We start from the raw sequence: 22709 nt of genomic DNA, 5'->3' as shown, positions 1-22709 counted from the left end.
TGTTAATATTGCATAGTCGTCTGATGATTTCCAGACCCAATACTAGTTACGTACCAAGGAAAAATCCAATCCATACTTCACATGATGAAATTAAAATTAAAATTTATAGTGGTATAGTAGAGGGAGAGTGATTTTCTTTCATAATTATATTGTTATAAAAAAGCAAAGAGGCGCAGGCACATTAAAAATAAATGGGGTTTATTGTACATCATTAATAACTAAATAGATGGGTGTGTTGTAAGAAAGCGGTGGGATGGGGATGCATGGTTGTTTTTTAGTTTAATGAATAATAATAATGATGATGACGATGATGATGATGATCATCTCTCTCTGTCTGTCAGGTGTGGAGGCGGAGCTTCTGCCTGAAGTGGCTCCTGTGGTTGTCTGGAGACTCGTCGAGGCCATCGAGAAACACAGTGAGAAAATACACACATAACCACTGATTTCGAAGGGCCAGTTCAACATCTGGCTTTTTTCTCAGAGAGCGAGACGAGAAGACTGACATCTGTCGATCTCATGCCTCTGTGTAAACTACGGACCTAGGGTCGGGCTGTGTTCGGCGCAGCTTATTATAAAGGCTGGAGGCAAGAGGAAACAGCTGGTCTGGCTCTGCCTAAAGTTTAAAAATCCGCCTACCTGCACCTCTAAAGTTCACTAATTAACATGTTGCATCTTGTTTGTTTAACCTGCACAGAAGCAGAAAATATATCAACCACAGTTTGCGATTTTAGACGGGGTTAGGTGGTGGAACTATTTCTTGCGTAGCCACCCGCCCCAGACCGTAGCGCTGGTTGCCAGATATGGTCTGTGAGCAAAGGTTTTGGGTCTCCGTACAGGCACAGCGTTACCAAACCTGGCAACCTCACTGCGACCTCAGGAAGCTGCACACAGTCACTGCAGCGACATGTATTCATTTTTATGTTTCTGTTTATCTGTGGGCCAGATACAACGTGCTATTGAGTCCGTTCTGCAGGTGTGTGGTAGGTGTATTTTTGAACCTGGGATAGAGTCAGACTAGTCTTTATGCTAAGACTGGCAGCTTTTATTTTATTCTTTTAAAAAAAATCTGCATCTCCCCCACTTAAGATGTGATTAACAAATATGCTATATTTTCTGTATTCTGTGGGCAGCAGATGATGCAATTTATAATTCAGCAGGCCTGCATGAAAAATGTCATTCAACTCGCCAACTGTAACCGGAGCCTTCATAGCAGCTTTTACATCCTTTGTTAAGCATAATGTATAACAGCCTGTCTTAGCCCAAAGCAAAAGCCCATCTTCCGGCTGACGCACAGCAAATTTCTCTGCCGACTTCCTCTTTATTCTTTTCCCTCTGTCTGTTGCAGGTTTAAACAGTGAGTCTCTGTATCGATCCCCTCCCGCCTCCGGTGGACCTGCAGAGCTGCGGCAGTGTCTGGACTCAGGTACGCGCTCCATGAAGTTAGCTGGTTTGTGGTTTGTAACACACACTCAGCAGACTAGCTGCTAGCTGTTGCTTCTTTTCATTCATGCAACTTACTTCTAGAATAAAAAGCCTCAGGGTTTGAAGTCTTACAGTGTTCATCAGATACAACTGCGTATACCTGTAAACATCTCATCCACTCAGACCAAGTGTAGAGAATTAGCAGGAAATAGTCAGAAGTCTGAAGTAAGGCAGGTAGGGGAAAAGGGGGTGAAGGGAAAAGTCCTCCAGTAGAAGACAAAAGAGATAAGAAACAAGAGAGCGGAGCCATTTTCAGATATGCACGTTACTTTAAAGTGTTGGCGATTTTACATGTTGATGTCATGTCCCAGTAAGCACCAAAGGCACTTTTACGCAAAGGCTGCGATAGCAACCTTACTAGGTTGGACCTGGTAACGTTTCAGTAACACAAGTCTCATCTGAGTGCCGTCACATCAATGGGGGTCGCAGGGTGTCTGGAGCCAATCCCAGCTGAGATGTCGGCGAGAGGTGGGGCACCCCCGGGGACAGGTCGCCAGTCTGTTGCAGGGCGCTCACACAGAGACGAACAACCACTCACCCCCAGGGGCCATCCAGGGTCGCCGCTGAACCTAACCCGCATGTCTTTGGACTGTGGGAGGAGGCCGGGGTACTCACAGGAAACCCATGCAGGCACCACGAGAACATGCAGACTCCACGCAAAGAGGCCCCGGCCGAACCCAGAACCAGTTCAGTGCAGGGCAGAAGAGTGTAGTGTATGTAAATTCTAAAACAATGATATGAAGTTGATGAGGAAATGGATCCCTGAGTGAGCGTTCCTGGCGAACAGTCATTCAGCAGCAAAAAAGTTTTAAAAGCCGTCACTGATGGGGCCTGTGAGAGAACAGAGAACTCTCGTCACTCGCCAAATATCATGCAACTATTGTCCCGCTACCGGCAACTGTCATGTCATTTCAGAATGACGCCGCTTTTACGGGTAGATAGTAACCAATGGTACATACTTCATGTCTGAAAAGGTCTAAAAGAAAGAGAGAGAGAGAAAAAGCCCTTAAGCGCAACACGCTGCAGCTGTACTATTTTGTGTCCCCTACCGAAAGTGGAATTAGACTGAATATTGATGTGGTGCGACTTAAAGTAAGAAAGCAGGACTTTGTGCTGTTGGTTCGCCCCCTCACCTGCTAAAAGAACAGGCAGAAAACCTGCACTGCACGGTGTATTCATCCGTCAGGGCTTTGAATCTCTGCACACTGACATAGAAGCAACAAGTGGCTTATCATTAACAGCCACGGCTCCAGAATCGGATCTCCTGCTCCCCTTTTTGCACTTGAACAGACACGAGCTCCTGCTGAGACGGTACCGGCCGGTATCAGGCTGCTGAGGCTGGATGGAGCTAAAGTGGCTCAGACAAAGAAAAAAAAAAAAAAAAAAAAAAAAAAGTTGGCCAAGTTTGAGTTGCTGAAGTTCAGGTTTGGCACCACCAGGGAGTGCTCTGGCTCTGTACTTTATTTTGGGAGGAAGGAGGGGAAGTCACAAAATCAGACCTGGGACTTCACTCCGAGGGGGAGAGAGGGGAGAGACACTTATTATGATTTAATGACCAACAGGTAGGAGCATAATGTCAGGAAATGTTCTGTAACATTCAGGGAGGGTAGTCACTATGTTCCATTTCATTTCTGATTGATCTGAGAAAATCCATGCATTCATATGCTGAGGTGCCTGTGTGGTGCCGTTGATACCATATGATTTAGCACAATTACAGCGTATCCTTTACAGGATTCTTAGTCAGCACATGGGTTTAATGGCAGTTTGGCTTTCAATTCATGGTAAAATCACGTAACTACTTTGGCTAAACCATGTATGTAGTTGGTCCGCTTTGATTTCCCACCACGAACGAATCGTACAGTGGCACAGTTTGAAGCAGATCAAGACCCTAGTTCCGAGGTGCTCTCCGACGGGTCGGCGGGTCTGCACGCCATCCTTTCGCACCACCCTGAACGAACTGAACCAAACGGGCTAACACAGAGTTCGTTGGGGCTGCACCAAACGGCTTAGCTGTGAAAGCAGCTTAAGGATACTCTGGATCTTTCTTTTCTGGTCTCACATTTTGTAATTTCACAGCACGTGAAGTTGGGGAATATCCCTTAGCTGCGCCAGCACTCTGCTAACAAACTGCTGCATTAGATCTGAGCTGTGCTCAGGAACAGTTTGGTTGCATACGTTTGTAGCTGTTGCAGTTCGTGCGCGGTGAGGGCCCAGACGGGCCCGACTCGACTAAACTCGCTTCCGCAGTACAAACATCGGAGATCCAGTTCGGCTTAGATATAACAGACGTAGATGTATTATTGTCTGTACAAACTTAGCCTAGCTCCATGTTGTTGAAAGTAAACTGGATATTCACTAGGATGTGTTTTAGCTGTACCCTAGCTTTTCTGAAACAGATTTCCCAGTTAGCTTTAACCGAAGTGTTTAGGAGTTAGTTATGTGTGGTGCCTCAAACACTGAGTTAATTCTGCACTAAAGGAGCCTGTCGGCGGCTCTGAGCGGCAGCGCTTCAAACGCTGTTTGAATGTCAGTTCCCTAGAAGAGCGTAACAGATCAGTAAACCGCACAAGGCACCGACCCTGTCGGTCCGCGATCAATTTAGAGGATCCAAAGGGATGAGCGAAAGGAGGGAAATCCAAACTTTTAGCAGGCTAATTTTTGTTTTCAGTGTTTTGAGAGAAATAATTCCCCTCTGCGTCCCGAGGGTCTGCTCGTGGGTTTTGGTTGGAGCGCAGGAGCTTTATCTGGGCAAATACACCATGAATTTATGGGATGTCTGCTGCTCTTGAATCAACTTTCACGTTGTTATTAGAGCTGACTTTATGCTTCAAATCTTTTCTGGTGCAGATTTAAACTCCTGACTCATAAAGTCTAGTAATGCTCTAAACTATGAAAATCAGATCCAGATTGTATGAAACTGGGAAATTCCCTTTAATGTTTTATCCAGGAGATTTTGATTTAAACAATGAGGATCATGAGACCCAAAATGAGAATAAATGATTTGTTGTGATGGATATTTTTTCTCAGCGCATGTCCAATTTTCTGCAGAAAAAGTCAACAACTCCGTAAATCCAATACAGTATATTGAGTATTAGGAATAGATTTTCTTGCAGAGGACCCGGCAGACACACAACTCGTGCGCGCGCACACCTGGCCTCCCGGGGAAGTGGTGGGAGGTCAGCGTGGGGCCGAAGATACGCAGTTACTCAAAGCAATTAAGTGAAAGGAGCTGACATGCGGGCACTCGGAGGAGTTTAGCATGCGGGCTTGACACGCACACCCACATATATGTTGAGACAGAAAGGGGGCTGAACGAGAGACATCCTATGCGCGTTATGGTGGAAAATGCAGTGAAATGCAGATGCTGACTGTCACACTGGCTTTAGGTACAGAGGTGGGCTAACAGACACGGACAGATCCTATGGAATATATATGAAAGGCGGTAGCTTGTTTAGAGATTTGTGCCGACATTTGGCTGCCAGGTCAGGCGAAACACGCGCGAAGGAAAAGTTCGGTTTGAGCGATGGATGGCGGCGAGGGATGGTCTGGTGACCGCGTGATGTGCGAGACAACCTCGGGAAGGACAGTAGGAGGGCGAAGGGGAAGAAAGACATGTCATATAGAATAATCTTTTACTGTCTTTTCTCAGTGGTTCCAGTGTGAGTCGTGCAGCCACATGCGATGGAAGGTAAAGGGGGGAAGAAGACGTAAGAAACCGTGTTACTCCCAGGGTTATAGCCAGGATATTAGAAATACTGAGACCCAAATCCCCATAAAACAACCCTCAGAAAATCCTCCCTTTGTACCAAAAAGAAAGAAACTCGAACATGATACCGGTTCAAAGCCTCCTCAGCACTGCTTTAATAATAATGCCAGCTAAAATTCTGGTTGACACACTGAAGTCTTTATTGATTCATGTGTTGCCTTGGACTTACTAATGAAAGCGTTTTTTGTTACAGCTTGAGATCTGAGTTGAGAAGCTTTAGGATTTTATTCATCCTGCACCTTTTGTGTGGAGTGGAGTCTTGAATACTGTGCTGGAAACAGTTTCATTGAGTCAACATTTAACAATCGTGTTTTTAATAAGAATATTTGTCATTTAAGAGATGACAGAAGTCAGAAGATAAGTTATGGTTTTACAGGTGCACTCGAAAGCAATTAAATTATTACTATTATTATTTTCGTTAGTATTATTATTGCTGTTGTTGTTGTTAAATAACTTGGGTTCTGTTTTCGTAGTTTTGGCCACCAAACCTCTCAGTTATGATTCTCCTTTCCGGTGTCATTACAGAAGTGTGGGGGGGGGGTTGTGGTGACATTAGAGGGGTCAAAAGTCCGGTAAGCAGAACTACCCTGAGCACCGGGGGCCAAGGTGGAACCAGGGGGTCACCCTGCAAAACTGACGTCCTACAGAGACGGGTTTCTCCGGATGCTCGCCCTCTCGGCGTCGTAGCCGACAGGGAGGAGACGCCAAAAGAAAAACGGACTCTTTTGTTAACACGTAGAGAGAAACGAGACGCTGTGGTTAATGACCTACAGCAGCGCGACGCAGAGCCGGTTTGGCATGTTTCACGGATCATTATTGGAGCATGATGCAACATCAATCACTCCGCAGGAAGAGGATCAGAGCTGCTGCAGTGCTCTGCCCCGCTCTGTCTGTTGTGTGTTTGTGCTGCGTGTGTTGTGGAATAACGTTATGTAACAGGGAGTTGCTGCATTGTATGGAAACTCTCAGGCTATTCCACAGCCTCAGATCCTGCCTGATTGACCCATGTGTTGTGTGTCTGTTTTCTTGGTTTGCTGCATATGTCGACTATTTTCCTATCAAAGTGCGGGTGTGTGTGTGTGTGAGTGTGTGTGTGTGTGTGTGCGTGCGTGCGTGCGTGCGTGCGTGCGTGTGTGTGTGTTCTTGTACTCCTATCTTTGTGAGGACCAGATTGAGTTTTAGACCTTGAGAGTGACGACATTTGTGAAATGTGAAGATCTTGGACCATAAGGACATTTTGAAAAGTGAAGACATTTTTTCCTAAATGAAGACATTTAGGAAAATGAGGTCATATTTCAAAGTGAAGACATTGTTTCCTAAATGAAGACATTCAGGAAAATGAGGTCACATTTCAAAGTGAAGACATTTTTTGGACATTGAGGACATTTTGTAAAATTAGATTTTAATAGAAGGGCGACATTGTGTGAGACTTTTTTTAAATCCTTTTTTTTTTCCTTCTTAATTCGGAAATTTTTGAAAAAGGGAAATATTAATTAGAGTTGGGGTGTTTTTTGGACAGCGGGGACATGTTTGGACTGTGGAAAGCGAGTACACTTTGGAAAATAGGGACACGTAAGAAAGTAGGGACATTATCGGAAAGTGAGGATATTTTGGAAGAGTAAGGACAGTTTTGGACTGTGAGTACATTTATGACAATGAGGACATTTTAGGAAACTGAGAATACAGATATGTTTTGGACAATGAGAACATTTCTGAGAAAGTGAGGACATTTTGGAAAAATTAGGACATTTTAATCAAAGTTTTTTGGAAAGCGAGGACATTTTTTTAAAGGTGAGGACATTTTTAGAAAGCGAGAGGATTCCTGAAAAGGAGGATATTTCGGGAAAGCGTGGAGAGTTTGCGTGAAGACATTTTTGGAAAAAGAGGACATTTTGTTTGAGGGTTGAGGCTTGATTTCAGAGTTTAGGACGGACTAAGGTTTCGGTTAATGGGGCTCCAGAATGCATTATGTCAGAGTGTCCTCACAAGTATAGAAGCACAGACATGGCATATGGGCATTTTCATCACTGCTGGGTTTGTGTGTGTGTATGTGTGTCTGTCCGTACACTTTGACCCGGTTAGAAAGATGATTACATGGACGCGCTCACACACACACACACACACACACACACTGTGCCAGCTTGGCGGGCGCAGGGTGGGCAGTCTCCGTTTTGGAAACCATGACTCACGTGGGCTCCGACTGCGGCAGAATGTACCGTGTCCTCAATGCAAACAGGACACGCTGACACACGCGTGTGCGCTGTACATGCAGACATACTGGACACGAAGACGTATGGATGCGCTCACCCACACACACACACAAACAGTCCATTATCGTTTATTTGTGTGTGCTCATCTCTCGAACTTTAAGGGACGTAATGAGAATTCTGTCCTACTTGTCTCACCTCTTTCTCATCCCTCTCTCCTCTCTCTCGGTTCAGATGGATGGAGACATGCTTTCGTTCTTCCCATCCTCCCATCCAATCCCTTAACTGCTCGCCGCTAACAACCCATCCACCGGTCTCCAGCCCTGGAACCATTAAATAATCTTTTATTTCACCGCACCTCCTTTATGTACTCTTCAATCTCTCTCCATTCCCTTCTCATCTTCTATCTCTTTTTCTCCCTCTTTTTATTCACTCATTCATCACCATCCCTTTTCTTCCCCTCCCTGCCTCGCTGACAGGAGCCGCTGAGTTCAGCAAAACACAAATTAAAAGCCCTCCTCTCCTCTATCTCTCCATCCTTTTCTTCCGTCTCCATCCCTCCATCCCCTCCGTCCGTCCTTCCTCTCGTCCGTCGGTCCCGGCCCCGCTATTGGTCAGAGGTGATGTCATCATCTTCCTCCGGCGCCCGTCAGTAACCTATTAGAAGCCGGAATTTTTACAGTCAGCTGGGGAGCAAAGAAGTGCAACCACATACACACCGGACCACACACTGACTCACATTGTACGTGAGTCGGAAACAGATAGAAGGCTCTGGCTGCAGAGGTGTGTCATCGTGTCTTAATAGAGGAATTCGGTGAAACTGATGAGAGTTCCTTTGTCACCAGACGCAGAAAGTTCCCAGTCCTGCAGGGTGAAAGAAAACCACCCTCTCTCGCCTCTCAGCAGCTTTTCATTCTTCTTCTGTCTGGTTCTGTCTGTTTTTTTGAACTTTGTATTCACCCAGGAGAGACGACGATGTAGAGATGGACGTTCGTGTGTGCTCACAGCTGTGAGTGTGTGTGTGTGTGTGTGTGTGTGTGTGTGCGTGTGTGTGTCTTTGCGTTACTTACGGCAGTGCAACATCTGTCCGTGGAGCTGTTTGAGCTGTAACTGCCAAATTTTCAACTCCATCCCGTGGAATTACATATCGTATTTGAAGAATTTTTTAGTAGGAAGTAGTGTGTTATCAATGTAGCGAGATCAGTGTTGAGGTCGGGCCGGTTTCTGCATGACGCCAAAGTTTGTGTCCCATCACAGGCCTGCAGGTAACCAAATGTCCTGATTGCCTGTAGCTAACCTTTCCCTCATAATCATAATTTATTTGTGCAGGTATTGTGTAGAGCAAGATTTTTTCTTTTTTATTTATTTATTTTTATTACTATTATTAGTTAAAAAAACAAATTTGAAGAGCGAGAATTTAAATGTAAAAAACTTTCTAGTTGCTTTTTCGCAGAATCATCTAAAATTGAGGTTCGTGTCAGGTGATAGAGTTGATGTTGTTTTTTATAGTTTATATGGGTTTATACTCTGTGCTGATATTTACTGTATCTTTGACCATTTTTGTGGCACAAAGCCTTGTCTCTAACTACTCTAGCCACATGTTGAAAGGAAGGAAATGCATCCACCTCTCCAAGACAAGATATGTCGTCTTCTCTCCTCCCAGGTTTAGCTACATCAGTAGCCTCTCTGTGGAGCGAGCCATCCTTGTGTCAATGGCGGCTAAAAGTTGCTTCTCAGCAAGTTTAAAGGTTTAAATGCCAACACCGTGTGGCGGGACTTCACAGCTCCGGACCTTTATCACGGTGACAGTCGTGACAATCACTTCATCCTCCGAATGTGATGATCGCCTCGTAAACGGTAGAACTATGAATTCGCTGCACATTCCTTTCTTTCCTTTTTTGCCAGATGACGACACGCTTTTCGCCACTTTCGCCACATCGAGGAAGCCAGTGCAGATAGGACGCGTCTTTTCCAATGTCAGTCTGAATACTGTCCTCATTTTGGGAAAAACTCAAAAAGGGAAAACGTGCAGCAGGCGATGTGAATTGCGATAACACGAAAAGTCAGTAGTTCAGATCTGCGTGTTGAGGTGAAAGTCAGAATGCTAGAATGGCAGATATGTGACTGATGTGAAGATACGTTTGCTGGAGTCACTGATACTCTGCGGCACAAACACAACCGGATCTTTCCACTGAAACCTTGAATATTAATAACAGTTATACAAACAAACACGGATTTACTTCTGTCGAATAAGATGTTGCATCAGAATCCGTTCAGGTCGAAGGAAATCCATCTTATCCGTCATATTAGAAGATGATGACGCCTCAGATGTTCAATCAGTTGCAGCGGTCAAAGTCGACTAAATGCAGAAAATTCCCTCCGGCCTCTCACTGTCCTCCTGCTCCCCGAACACTGGACAAGGTCCCAGCACCCCGTTCGATGAAGTCATCTCTCTCACGGGAGGACGCGTCCCTTCCTGTGTCAAGGTGTTGCTGAGTTGTCCCTCACGAACCTCAAGCGATCCTGCCAACTCCACGCAGTGTTAGCGGTAAGATCTATGCAGACTTGCCAGGTTTCAGCAAAACGTTGGTTATTATGATAAAGAGTGAAAGATTGGGGTACGACCTGGCACCCTCAGCTTCAAACTGCACTACACAGTATTTATAGTTGAAGTGTTTCACGTCTCACAGAATGGAATTCACCTTCGGAGGACAAATCATCAGTTGATATTACATTTACATTTCAGGGGTTAGGTGTTGTTAGCTTATTTGTGATTGTCGTTTTATTAAAGAACTCTATCACTGTAGGGAAAAAATGCCTCCAAAAGCGCATTAAGACATCAGGTCCTTTTTAAAGAAGCACCGAAGTGTATGTAACAGCTGAGCTCAGCTAATAAGAATGTCCTGTAATCCATCCAAACATGTGCCTTCTCTGAAATTAGTGGGAGAAATGGTTACTATTTAATGCCTCCCTCCCCCGCTACATGAGTGGATCAAGAGCAGAGTTATGTATCACTGCATATAGGTCAAGAACATTATTTATAAAGTAAATTAGCCACAGCTTGTCAGAATGATTGGTTTGTTACTGTCGGGCATCATTTTACTGTGAAAATCCTGTCAGCTGCAGCCTGAGCGACACAGACAGGTGAGCTGCAGGCGCGCCACGAGCCCAGGAGCCGGACGGCATAGATCTCGACATCAGAGAAGGTTTGAGCAGTGCTCTCGAGTCGTGTTGCCGAGATCGACAAACCGAAACTACCCACGGCTTTTTACACGTACGGGATGTATCGCATGCAGAGTCGGGCTCTTCGTGTGTGTGGGTGTGTGCGCGCATGTGTGCATATGAATGAGAAAAGAGAAAGAGAGCAAGTGCAAAAAAAAAAAAAGTCCCAACCAAGGATTAAACCAAACTTCTGCCCTTGTGTCTGACAACACTGAACCTGACAAACTGCCTGCAAATAGTGTGGCTGGATTTGTTGACTGTCTGTAAATGCCTTGATAACCAGCATTTCTATCTCTTTTCTTCTCTTCTCTTCGTCTCTCAGATGCTTATCTCTCTCATCTGTTGCCCAATAACATGAACGACTAAAGCGATACCTGTGGCTTCACCGTCTGTTGGAAACACACACACACACACACACACACCCAGTTCGTCTTTTGACGTCTCCTGTTCTCTTTTTCTCTCTCTCTGCTCCGACAAGCTGACCAATTATTTCGTCAAATCTTACTCTCCGTCCCGAGAATGTGCATTTACACGTGTTTTTACTTGAGCTAAGCCTTTACGGGTAGGACCTTCCTGTCAATGCAGCCTCCTCGACTGGGATTGGTGAATTGATGGCGCTCTCCAAAAAAGCAGCAGAGTAGAAGTGACCGGAGCTGATTAGCGACGGTACTCCTGTTAGTGCCACGGAAACACATTATCCTGAATTTAGCATGTCAGCCGTTATATCGCAGGCAATTCCTGATCCTGGTGGTTTTCACTAATTTATTAACTGTGGATTATTAAATCAACATCAGCGCCATCCACAAGTGTGGGGATTGAAGTGTACACTGTACAGCAGGATGGATCATAGAATATTGAGCAGAATTTAAATTTAACATTGCATTTCTGTTTAAATTTCTCTCACATCAGATTCAAACCTGACGTGCAGTGTTTGGAATGGAAAGGATTTGGATGAATGCAGTAAATGGAGTCTGTAAGACTGATACACAAGAGCAAGAAATGTGCTTCTTTCAGGGGAACTGATTTATCCTTTAAAGCAGATTCTCTCTCAACTATTATTAAATTTTGGCCTTTGGATGAACTTCTTTTCTCTCGCGGTCTGAGTGTGTTTCAGTTTCTCTCTTCTCTTTGTTCTGCCTGTGTGAGAGTTTCTGCAACTCCCTTTCTTTCTCCCTGTAGTTTATTCTCTTCTCTTTGTCTGTGTGTCCTCCTGTTGCATCTCTGAGTCCATGTTGTGATATCTGTGTGTGTGTGTGTGTGTGTGTGTGAGCAGAATGCCAAGGACAGATGGGTAGACGGAGAGTTGAGTGGGTTCACTAACACAAATATGTACACACTAACACATACAGTACACTTCCAAACACACACACACACACACACACTAGCAAACTCCTGCACACAGTTGCAGCAGTGAAATATCTGACCGTGTTCAGTATAGAACCAGAATAAATTCAGAGGGTTCAGATTGAGATTATCACCCAGGGGACCAGACGACACACACACACACACACACACACTGAACCGTGTACACTTCAGTCTTCAGTCAGTGAGGAGTGACTGTTTCTGTCGCCATTTTCTTCTCCTTCCCCCGTTTTCTCCCCTTTCTCTCTCCTGTCCTTTTCACCTTTACCTAATCCATCTCGATCTTGCCGAGTTTTCTTGCTGAGGTGCTGCTCTGAGCAGAAGTGGACAGCTTTGGCCCACTCCTAGGAAAGATGTCCTTGCAATTATCCAAAAATGACACACGTTGAGCTGTTCGTGCAGACGCAAATCTTTGATGATTCAGTTGTAGCCAAGGCCTGTTGAGGACTACGGTGGAGGGTAAATGTTAGCAAAAGCCCTTTAAACCATCTCTCACATTCTAAAATACCCGCCGGTCATTTCTTAATAGTGTACACCTGCTCCATAGCAGCATCTGACGGGTCTCACTAGAAATTAAATCTCAAAATTAAATCAAAAGCCCTATTAGGTTACTTGAAAGTTTTCCTCAGCTGTTTCCAATCGCTTGAGGGTGGAAAGACTCAACACAAGAATAGACCGTCTTATTGACGACTGACTGCATCTACGTCTTTTACAGCCATTGATGTCTTATTCCTGGTATCTGTCTTCAATTGTCTTTTATACGTTTGGAGTGCTGTGTGGAGCCGAAATCAGTTTTCCTACATTTTTCCTAACAAACTAACCATGTTCACCAAAAGCTGTACTCTGAAATGAACTGATTTCAGTCTGTAATTTCACTGTCATAGCAGTTTCATGTATACGGGTCCAATACAGAGACGGGTCGAGGACAGGCCAAGGACATGCATAGCCCGCCTCAGCACAAAGACTGGAATCAAAGTGAAAACTTCTCGTCTAGCTCAGTCAAAAGTGGAAAAACACACCTTTCAGTGACTCCAAAGATTAGAAATTCTTCGGAGGGAGAAAACATACAAGAAAATATGGTCCTCATACATATAAAGCGCTCAGTAAAACCAGTTGCTATAGGCAAATATGCATAAAAGCAATCAACAATCCCTGTATGTGCGTAAACACACGTAAACCAGAAGTATCTGCAGGTCCATTAAAACGTGTAGTAAAGTTTTAAGCAGCAGTATTTCTTCAGTAGCAGTTACAGTGTATTTAATAGTGTCTTTAAATGTTAAATGTTTCCTCAGTGATCCTGCAGATCTTAGCTTCTGTAATGGGTTTAGTCTCTACAGTCTAGCGTATTTTATTTTGCTGAAACTGCCATTAAACGGGTCCCAATAATAGAAGTTTAACTGGCAGAAACTTATAAAAACTCTAATAATGTACCCTAGCTACGCACGCAGCCCCAGGATATTATAATGTGTCAAAAAACACTTGATGAAATGTGGATATTGTATAAAACACACAGTATATGGCTTTCTTCATTAATGCTGAGGCTGTGAATCTCTTTAACACACATGCTGGTAAAAGACTTTGGTTGTGACTCTGAAACACGTGACGAACAAAATCTGATCCAGATCTGAAGGCGCTTCGGGAGAAGTTAATTCCCGGAGGCTGTTCGACTTCTGAATGTTACACCATCAGCACCAGGCCTGGATTAAGCTGGTAGCGGGCCCCGGGGCAAAAACCAGTTGTTCCCCCCGGCTTTCTGTGCATTATATGTATCCTGTTGCCTTTAAAGGTCTTGCAATATTTTATATCTTTCCCATGGAGTTAACAAACCCATGAAAATTCCAGCGCTAACACTGAATTGATCCAACAAGTGTCGCGCGTGTATCCACACACTGACAGAGCTCCATTTTTGTCCAGAAACGATTAAAGAAACAGCCACACTGTTGCACAGGGTGACATGTTCGTTCATTGTCATGAACACACGCACACACTGCAGTTTATTTTCACTCAGTCCCACACACACACACACCGTCCCGCTGCCCCAAATACTCCCAAGAGCCCCAAACGTGGATTAATCCGCCGCTGAAAATAGTCCCCAACGTAAGCACTGTTCCCTCCTGTTTGAATATCGTTTGGGCCTTTTTAAAAAAAATGAAACTACATATTTTTGAGGTTTTTTTTTTTCTTTTTTTTCTTTTTTAAAGATGTACATCCTCAGTTGGAACCAGGGAGCTAGAGGGTGGAGAGAGACACAGTCAGGGTAGGGAAGTATTGAGAGCTAGAATAAAACATTAGATAATAATAGGAGAAATCCAGAAAAAAGCCCGGCCTTCCCTTTAACCCGTTATGTACCTATGAGCTACAGTGCACACAGTAGACTACACATGGCAGCTTGAGATGAGATTTTGGCTTTTTTTTGGACAATGGAATTTTAAACAATGTTTTGCTACACAGCACGAGTTCGTAATGACTGTCTCGCTGTTGAGGCAGTGTGGTTTAAGGGGGTTCATCCATGTGGTGTTTCAAGTTCAAGTGTGTCTAACGCTCAGCTGATTATGGCTCTTCTGCTTTAGATTTGTGGCGATATGTGAAAACAGGAGAGTTCATCACGATGAGGATCCTGCTTTGACAACCCCAATATTCTCCACTGGTGTCAAACTGTAGGTTCGTTCTGCAGTGTCTGTCACCTGTTCGTGTGTGTGTGTGTGTGTGTGTGTGTGTGTGTGTGTGTTTCTTAATGTGTTTGTGTACATGCAAAAACATAATGCTGAACTTAGTTTTGACAGTTTGCTTCTGATGAACTGAAGTCATATGACCAGAAACCTTCTGACTCTCTCCATCTTTCGTCAACTTGAACATTTCTTGACCTCATCGTCTTTCTCTTTCTCTCTCCACACGCAACCACACACGCATTTCATCATCATCTGACCCTGTCTTCATATCTGTTAGGATTCGATGAACCTCCTGTGTTTCATCATTAATCGGCAAACCCACGACCCGTCTGATGGTTTTCATGTCTGCTGATTGACATACAATAGAAGCCTTAGCCAAAGATGGCTGTCTGCCTGTAAGTGTGTGAGGTGGTGGATGAAGATGACTGCATACATTAAAAAGACACATTGTAGTTTTGTCGCATTGATGCATTTAGAAACTTTGACTCACTCACTCGCTCCACTTTCAGATTTGCCGCATCTTGAGTTTGAACAAAACATGAAACTGTTGGTCATTTCTGCTGCTTTGTTTGATTCTTATAACTTTCTGTCTGCCTTGATTCATCAAGGTTTAAAGATTTTTAACCTTTCAAAACTGTGGCAACTGGAATTATCCATCTGTGGCATTTCATTTTTGAAATTACAACATTTTTCCCTCCGTCTTTATATGAGCTGTTCTCTTTTTTTTTTTTTTTAATTAACATTGCAAGAGCAGCGATCATTTCACCTTTCATCCCCGGAGCTCCCATGTCTCTAGTCGTGTCGTACCACAGCAGATATTACAAAGACATCATATTCAGATAGCATCTTTCTCTACTGTTGTGCCACCTATCTCAGGCAGTAGCTCTGCCTTATGCAAACTGAACATGTAAATACGGTGACACAGCAAGCAAAAACACACAACACCTTTTTCATTTCAGCTGCATTATGTCAGATTATCTATATCTATTTGGTTCTCTTTGAGTAAATGCTGTAATCCACTGCCGCGATGATCAGATTCTGACATTTATTATTATGAAGATACTATAATTATTTCAGCTGTGAACAGAAATGCTGACTGCTGCCATGGTAATGTTGAGTCTAATAATACTTTAGTATTATTAGCACATCCGCTTTGGATTTCTCAAGAACGCTACTGCTGTGTATTTCCAGGAGAACTGCTTTTTAAATTGGCAGCTCTCCTCTCACACAGCATTGATTGAAAGGAAATTCTCTGTTGTTCTTTTATTCTTTGACAGCTAATTCTGCCTCTGTAAGTCTCTAACTCTCTGCTTTAGTTTAATCACTGCTATTGGATTAGCTGGGACCGACTTTTCCAAGAATCCACGGGACTGAGTTACAGGTTTTCCTCTGAAAATTGCTTCTTCGACTGAATCAGGGCACTGTAATGCTAGCGAGAGCAGATGATCACACAACTTTTGTAGCTCCGATTCTGGTTGGAATGGTGCTGCAAGGGCGCACACTACATGCAAAGCACAAACACATCACTAACAGGAAAAACACACAATGCACAGAGAGGACCACAGGGCTTTTGTGTATTACATGAAAATATGCTTTATCTGATTAAATCATACTACCGTCATTGTGTATAAACAGGGTATTGATTTTGTCCTTCAGATTTCCCGTGGCTCAAGTTCAAGTTCAGTCAGAGTGCATCTTTATTCTGTGTCAGTTCTAGAGGTTACAGCCTTTAGTTCAAAAGAGACGGGGTCCTTCACTGGGTCATTGAGCGTCTTTTACGTCTACGCTAAGGCCTCCATACGTCTTCTGTACCTGTACATTCTGCTTCAGGATAATAGAGACACAATCAGTGTTCTGTCCTTAAACGCCTCGCTGCAGTGGCTTCAACAATGCAACCTTCACTGTTGTCTGAGCACAGAATTGTGCGTGGACTCCCTCCATGGATTGCCTGAGAGAAGGAAAAGATGGCCTCAGTTACAGTTAAGTTCAGACTTTTTTTTTACGTTACTACAATACCCAGTAGTCATTGCAAATGCTCTACTGACCCTGTAGCCTCTTCCAAATGAGTAGAGATACAGTTCTCAGTAACTCCACAGTTGTCTTATTGAAATGTTGTGTCTTCTTAGCTGGCCTGCTAACAAAGGCCTACATTGAGGAATCACCTGGTTTTGCTCAGAGTCGAAGGTTTTGTGAACCCCAGAGCTTCGCTGTGAAGAAGGGGCTTCAGAGGTGACACCTTGGGGGTCTGATCGTGTAGCCCTAATAAAAATGACTTCACTTGATCTTCAAACGGGAAACACAGACCAACTAATACCCATTCACACCAAACAGGACTGTTGATTGGCGTCTCATCCCCGCCAATCAACTGTTCCTGCCCCATGGATCCTCTGTAAGATGCAGCAGTCCAATAACTAGACCCTGCTCATGACTATTGACCCAGCTCCACTCCATTCATTCATCCATCCATCCATCAATCCATCCTTTCATTCGTCTGTCCATCTGTCGTCTGATCCATAGCCAAAGCCTGTCAGACAAAGCCTTGATTAGCTGACAGACAGATCAAGTGTGGAGAGGAAATTGGCCACATACATGTGTGTTGGTGTGTTGTATCAGAAAGAGGAAAATATTTTTTTTTTAAAAAGAAGAAGAAAAAGGAAGAGTTTACGGAGAGAAAAATCATGATTGAGGAGAAGGACGGAGACAGATCAAAGATATGTGACTGGTCGAAGCTGTTCCTTTGGGAGGAAGGTCTGGAAAATCAGCCTGAAACTGTCGATGCATCACAACCCAGACATGTACATGAAGTGATAATCAATAATGACCTATTTGGGCATGAGTGTGCATGTAGGCGCGTGTGTAGACGTGTTTTTCTATGCGTCCGTCTTTAGTTCACGTTGATGAAATGCTAAGCTGAGCAAATAAATGGGATCTGATCCTCCTACTGTGTGTGTGTTTGCATTGTGTGTACTGAAATATTCCGACTACACTGGTAAATTTGTTCACTTGTTTCAGGGCTCGGTTTTAAAAGGAATGACTTGATAATGTGCAGACTTTTTTCAGGGAACAGGAAAAGCTACATAACTTGAGAAAAATGTAGGCTGATGTTTTCTGGGAAGGCTGCAAGGACTAAAAGGTGAATGTGAGACAGAGGATGAAGACTTTGGATAGGGAGAATAAGAGAGAAAGAGGGAGAGAGGATTGAATTGATCTGGGGATTTTTCGCTCCCAATCCCTCAGTGAGCAGTGTAATGACACTGAGTTGGCTGTGGCCCCAGAGCCTGACTCTGTTTCATTAGGTGTGATTAAAGCTGCCTGACTTAGGCCGTCCTGCTTGGCACAACTCACCTCACCCTTCTGACATCACTCAACCCCGCATTGCCTGGCTTCTGCTCCTTTAAGTCACCCACATATGTGTCCGTGTGGTTTAAAAGCTGTATTTGTGTTTTTTATGGCTAACATGTTAGCAAACAGTTGTCCCTTTACACACACCTAGCAGACACAGAGCCACGTCATCATTCGTTAAAAGTAGCGTTTGTGTCAACCTGATGAATTCAAGTCTAACATTCACTGGCCTCCTTTTCACTCTGGTTTGGTCTCCACCATTTTAGATGCTAGATGTTCTGCTTTCTTCGCCAGCTGGTCTCTAACTGTGTCTGTCTGCTGTTTGGTGCTGGGCAGGTGGTGGACGGCGGCTTTATAAGAGCTTAACAGTAAATGTGCGCTAAAACCAAAACTATGAACTCGAGGAGGCTTTAAAAAAAAGAATCCATAGAGCGGAGGGTAAAGTACTAGTTCTCTGTGGGTTTGTCACAAGCTAAATAACGCTTAGTTAATCAGTCTGTTTTTAATATTAAAATGTGGATCAGTGCGGGTCATCATAGTGTAAGGTCATCGGCTGGAAAGGACATGACGTTTATTTTCTTCCTCGACTTCTGAAACAAGCAAAACAAAGGCCTGTTCATACTTAACTCCTCTGGGCTTAGATACTTTACGGGCTGACTAACTTACACACACACTGTAAATCAACACTGAATCTGAAGTTTCTTCTTCAGACACAATGACAATTATCTTTGTGAAATAGACGGTGCAGGAGGTTTGGCGGTGAGCTACTGTAGCTAGTGATGTTACGGTAACGCGTTAGCTTGCGGTGACGGCGGTAGCGCTTGTCACTGCATGATCTTAGTCAACCGTAGATGTGAGTGTGCGAGAGTAAACAGTTTACAGCACGAAAGATCCACCATCTTGGACAGCCACTTCCGGTTCTGACGGTATTTTCGCAAGTAAGCGAATCATTGCATATTGTAGATTACATAAAAAATGAACTAGAAGTTAGTGACACTAACTTAGCTAGCTAGCTAACTGGACAAAAGTCCACAAAGTTTATTCCAGAGACATATTTGTACCATCGACTCCTGTCTTGCAACTGGCTACAAACCAGGCTGTTTTGTGGAGCAGTCCATGGGATTTGAATGGTGTGACACAACTAGTACGATAGCTTCCTCCTCAATCCTCTGTTTCACCGTTCCCTCAATGGTCAAATTGCGCTCAAATTTCTACAGTGTTGGCTAGTTGTTTCTCATATTGTATTTTTATTTATTCATTTATTTGGTACGGTCCAGCTTGTTTTTGCATCCTCCGAATGTCGCAGAAATGTTTCTTCGCTTCCTGTTTGTGCATCCCATTTTTAGCAGGGCAGTCTGGCCTGGAGGCCATTTCGAAACCTCCAGGAGTTCAACTGGGTCGCTCGCATAGGCACTCGCAAATGACACCAGGGCGAAAAAGAAGCATGGATTAATCTTAAAAGGGCACAGACAGATCATGGTTAAATAGACCACAAATTTTACTGGTGGTTTCTGATATCAGACACCAATTTTTCTTGGTGTCTGATACAAACAAAAAGCTGCTATTGTTGTGCACAAAGCAACCGTCTGCGTTTTTTCTATCATGGATTAAAAAACATTTTTCTCAACATTCTGTGAAAGGCTACTATGGTAAATTCTTGTAAAATTTTATTTATTTGTGTCCACATTATGTTCATCTGATTCTTCACAGCACTAAATAGTGAACCCAGTGACTTCAAAGAAATCATGTGCATTTCTTCAGAACAATCGTGCCATTTTGCTGTTAGCGTGGGAAAGACAGACAGTCATGTCTCAGCAAAATGTGTCTTAAACAAGCAGTTTTTGTCACTGCTGGCTCTCTCTCTCCACTCTTTGAAGTCATAACTAACTCATGACTAGCCAATACATTGTCTGGATTCATACAGGATCCGCTTTATTGAAATTCCTGTTTTGCAGACCTAAATATTGTCATTGTCCGACCCGAAGTAGTTACACAGAGCCCACCTTGTACAGAGGGACTTTGCTTTTAACCTAATAACCAACTGGAGCGAGGGGGTAGCATTGATTTCTCGTTCAAGTAACGGGTTGTTCAGCCAGAAAAAATGTGGGCCATTTTTCTATTTATACGTGTTTGTTTATATCAACCAAGCAAATATCACATTTTGATATGAATTACAATTCATTGTACCCTATAAAGAAGTAGGCTGTGTGAAAACAACAGCAGATGGAGTTTGGCCAGTTATCATGGAACGGTTCATTTCAATTTTTTTCTTCTCGTCCATGTTGGCCTAAAAACCTGAGGTTCAGAGTTGATCTTGACTTTGGAAACAAAGTTGTTTTCTCAGCGCATATTTCCAAGGTCAGGAATGAATTTATCAAGTTTAATTCATGGATGGTTTTTCTTCATGTCCACTTTTACAGTGCAAACAGTAAGCGCTGTGATGTCACAGGCCTTATTGATGTACAAAAATATCCTCAGTGCAAACAAAGGAAAAAAAGGAAAGATGGATTCAGAAATAACAGGAGGAAAACTAAAAGGAGAATTTATCCTACATGCCACTGAATCCAAGAAAATACACTGTCACTACATTTTTTTGATGGTACTAAATCTCAGAATGTCTCATTAACATGGTTCTTCTATCCCTGGAGCACAGACTCTGTCCTCTATCCATTCATACATTGACGTGCCAATTGATGGCATTTCTGCTTATCTTAACTTAATCTGTGGAACACACACTGGCTGCGTCACAGAGTGTTGCGCCATTTAATGCATGTCAGTTGACTCCCAAAGGACGCACGGGACGTGTCATACAGAGTGAGCGCACCTTAAAAATTCAGGAGCACTTTAAAAACTCAGAGCGTTTCCCTTCTGCAGTTTGAAAGCTGGGCAGTTATTTAGAGAGATTTTAGAGAGTCGCCCAAACACCTAAGTGGGGAAAAAAGAAGCTTGGTTGTACGTAATTTTCACCGGGGGAAAGTACGTACTCAAGTGCAGCAGGCATCATAACTAGCTAGTATCGAACAGTTGTTTGTGCCAGAGGGGCAAACTTATCTAACACCATCACTATCAGCGTTATTATCACCAGAACAAATCCCAACCTAAAAAAAACCTACAATTTGCTTTTCAGGAAAAAAACAGTTTTATGCTCTAATTCCCCGTAATTACCCCCCCCCCCACACACACACACACACACACTGAAGAGAAAATATGTATTAATATCTTTTCATCAGCCTGGGTCCCATGGCAACACCAAATTCGCTCTGTCTGGGTGTTGGGGTGATCGAATCCCCCAGACAAATCACTGCAGGATAACACAGGCCTCAGCGTGGTGATGTTAAGAGGTCATCCATTGATATTAATGGCCTGGTGGTTTACTGGCCTGTGGTGATTGGTTAAATTTATTCAGGCATTAGTTAGAGGGGCAAATCAATGGGATTTAACAGCCATTTTGACTCCAGAGGGTCTGGTGCATATGCTGCAGGGGGGAGGAGGATGGGATGAGGAAGATGAAGGGTGGAGGGAAAAGAATAGGAGGAGAAAGAGGGGAAAGAATGAAAGGAAAAAGAAAGAAAAAAAGAGGACCTAAAGGAGGTGGTATCGGAGGATGAATGAGAAAAGGCAAACAGGAGAAAGTTCAAGGATTAAGAGGAAGAAGGGAAGCAGGGGGAGGACGGTTAAGAGCAAAACTGGGGAAAGACAAGTGGAGGTAAAGTAGAGGAGGAAGGCTGAGGTGAAAGACGGAGAACAGTAAAACTTTCCTGCGGCGCCATGTGGCTTGTCCTTTGCTAATCTGCTGGAGCGTAGACACACGCAGGCCTGTTATCTCTTGTTTTGTCTACCGGCCAAGAAATCTGTACATTGTCTTTGTGGTTTGGACATCTCAGCATCTTTTTTATCTGTGGCTGAATGATAGTATCCCCCTTTTCCCACAGTGAACTGACCGTGAGACTTGAGACACTCTGGCCAATCAGATCACTACTGATCCAATCCCACATTTATTTTTCTAATATAGTGTTGATGGCCAAAGCTAGGACTCCAGTAGTAGTTTGTACAGTTCAGCTTATCATACTTGTTATTTACTTGAAGAGTAACTTAACACCAAATTCAATTTTTGAGGTAGTAAATTGTACTATATGTACAGTGATTTCAGTTGGTTCTGGTTCTATTCTATTCTCTGTTCAGCGTAACAGTAGGTCTTTACCTGTCTCCAGAGAAAATCAGCGGCATCAGGAAACTAGGCCTAGACGTCCTTCTGAAAACCTGAGGGGACAAGCACTTGCATTAATGCTATCACTGTTTGTTTTAGTAGTTCAAAAGTGCATTTGAAGGTTATTCATATTCACTTTGTCAAAGTTTTTAGCAGGACTTGTGACTTGCCTCTTTCTTTCCCAACATGAAAGTCACTTTTCACAAGTTCTCTGCCTTAGAGCCACTGAGCCTGTGTCCTTATGAAACCTGGTTTGGTAACCCATTCATGCATGGAACCAAGGATGAAAAACACCAAAATATCATGCGTTTAATCTCTAACTCCTCCTGTCTATGTCTTTGTCTCTGTCTTTTATCCTCTCAGATCCGGTTTCAGTGGATCTGGACCAGTATGATGTGGTTTCTCTGACTGATGCTCTCAGAGGTTTCCTGCAGGACCTGAATGCCCCCATC

The 22709-nt window shown here is 43.6% G+C and overlaps 1 long non-coding RNA gene across 1 annotated transcript; it reads left to right on the top strand.

The window, feature by feature from the left end:
* The first annotated feature begins 337 nt into the window (after positions 1-337).
* LOC120791112 lies at positions 338-22694 on the top strand. The gene is made up of 3 exons (XR_005707605.1): positions 338-416; positions 1346-1423; positions 22621-22694. It is a non-coding gene; the product is annotated as an uncharacterized LOC120791112 (long non-coding RNA).
* The last annotated feature ends 15 nt before the right edge of the window (positions 22695-22709 follow it).

Source organism: Xiphias gladius, chromosome 6, assembly GCF_016859285.1.
Source record: "Xiphias gladius isolate SHS-SW01 ecotype Sanya breed wild chromosome 6, ASM1685928v1, whole genome shotgun sequence".
NCBI lineage: Eukaryota > Metazoa > Chordata > Actinopteri > Istiophoriformes > Xiphiidae > Xiphias > Xiphias gladius.
This window is presented reverse-complemented; position numbering and strand designations above follow the sequence as displayed.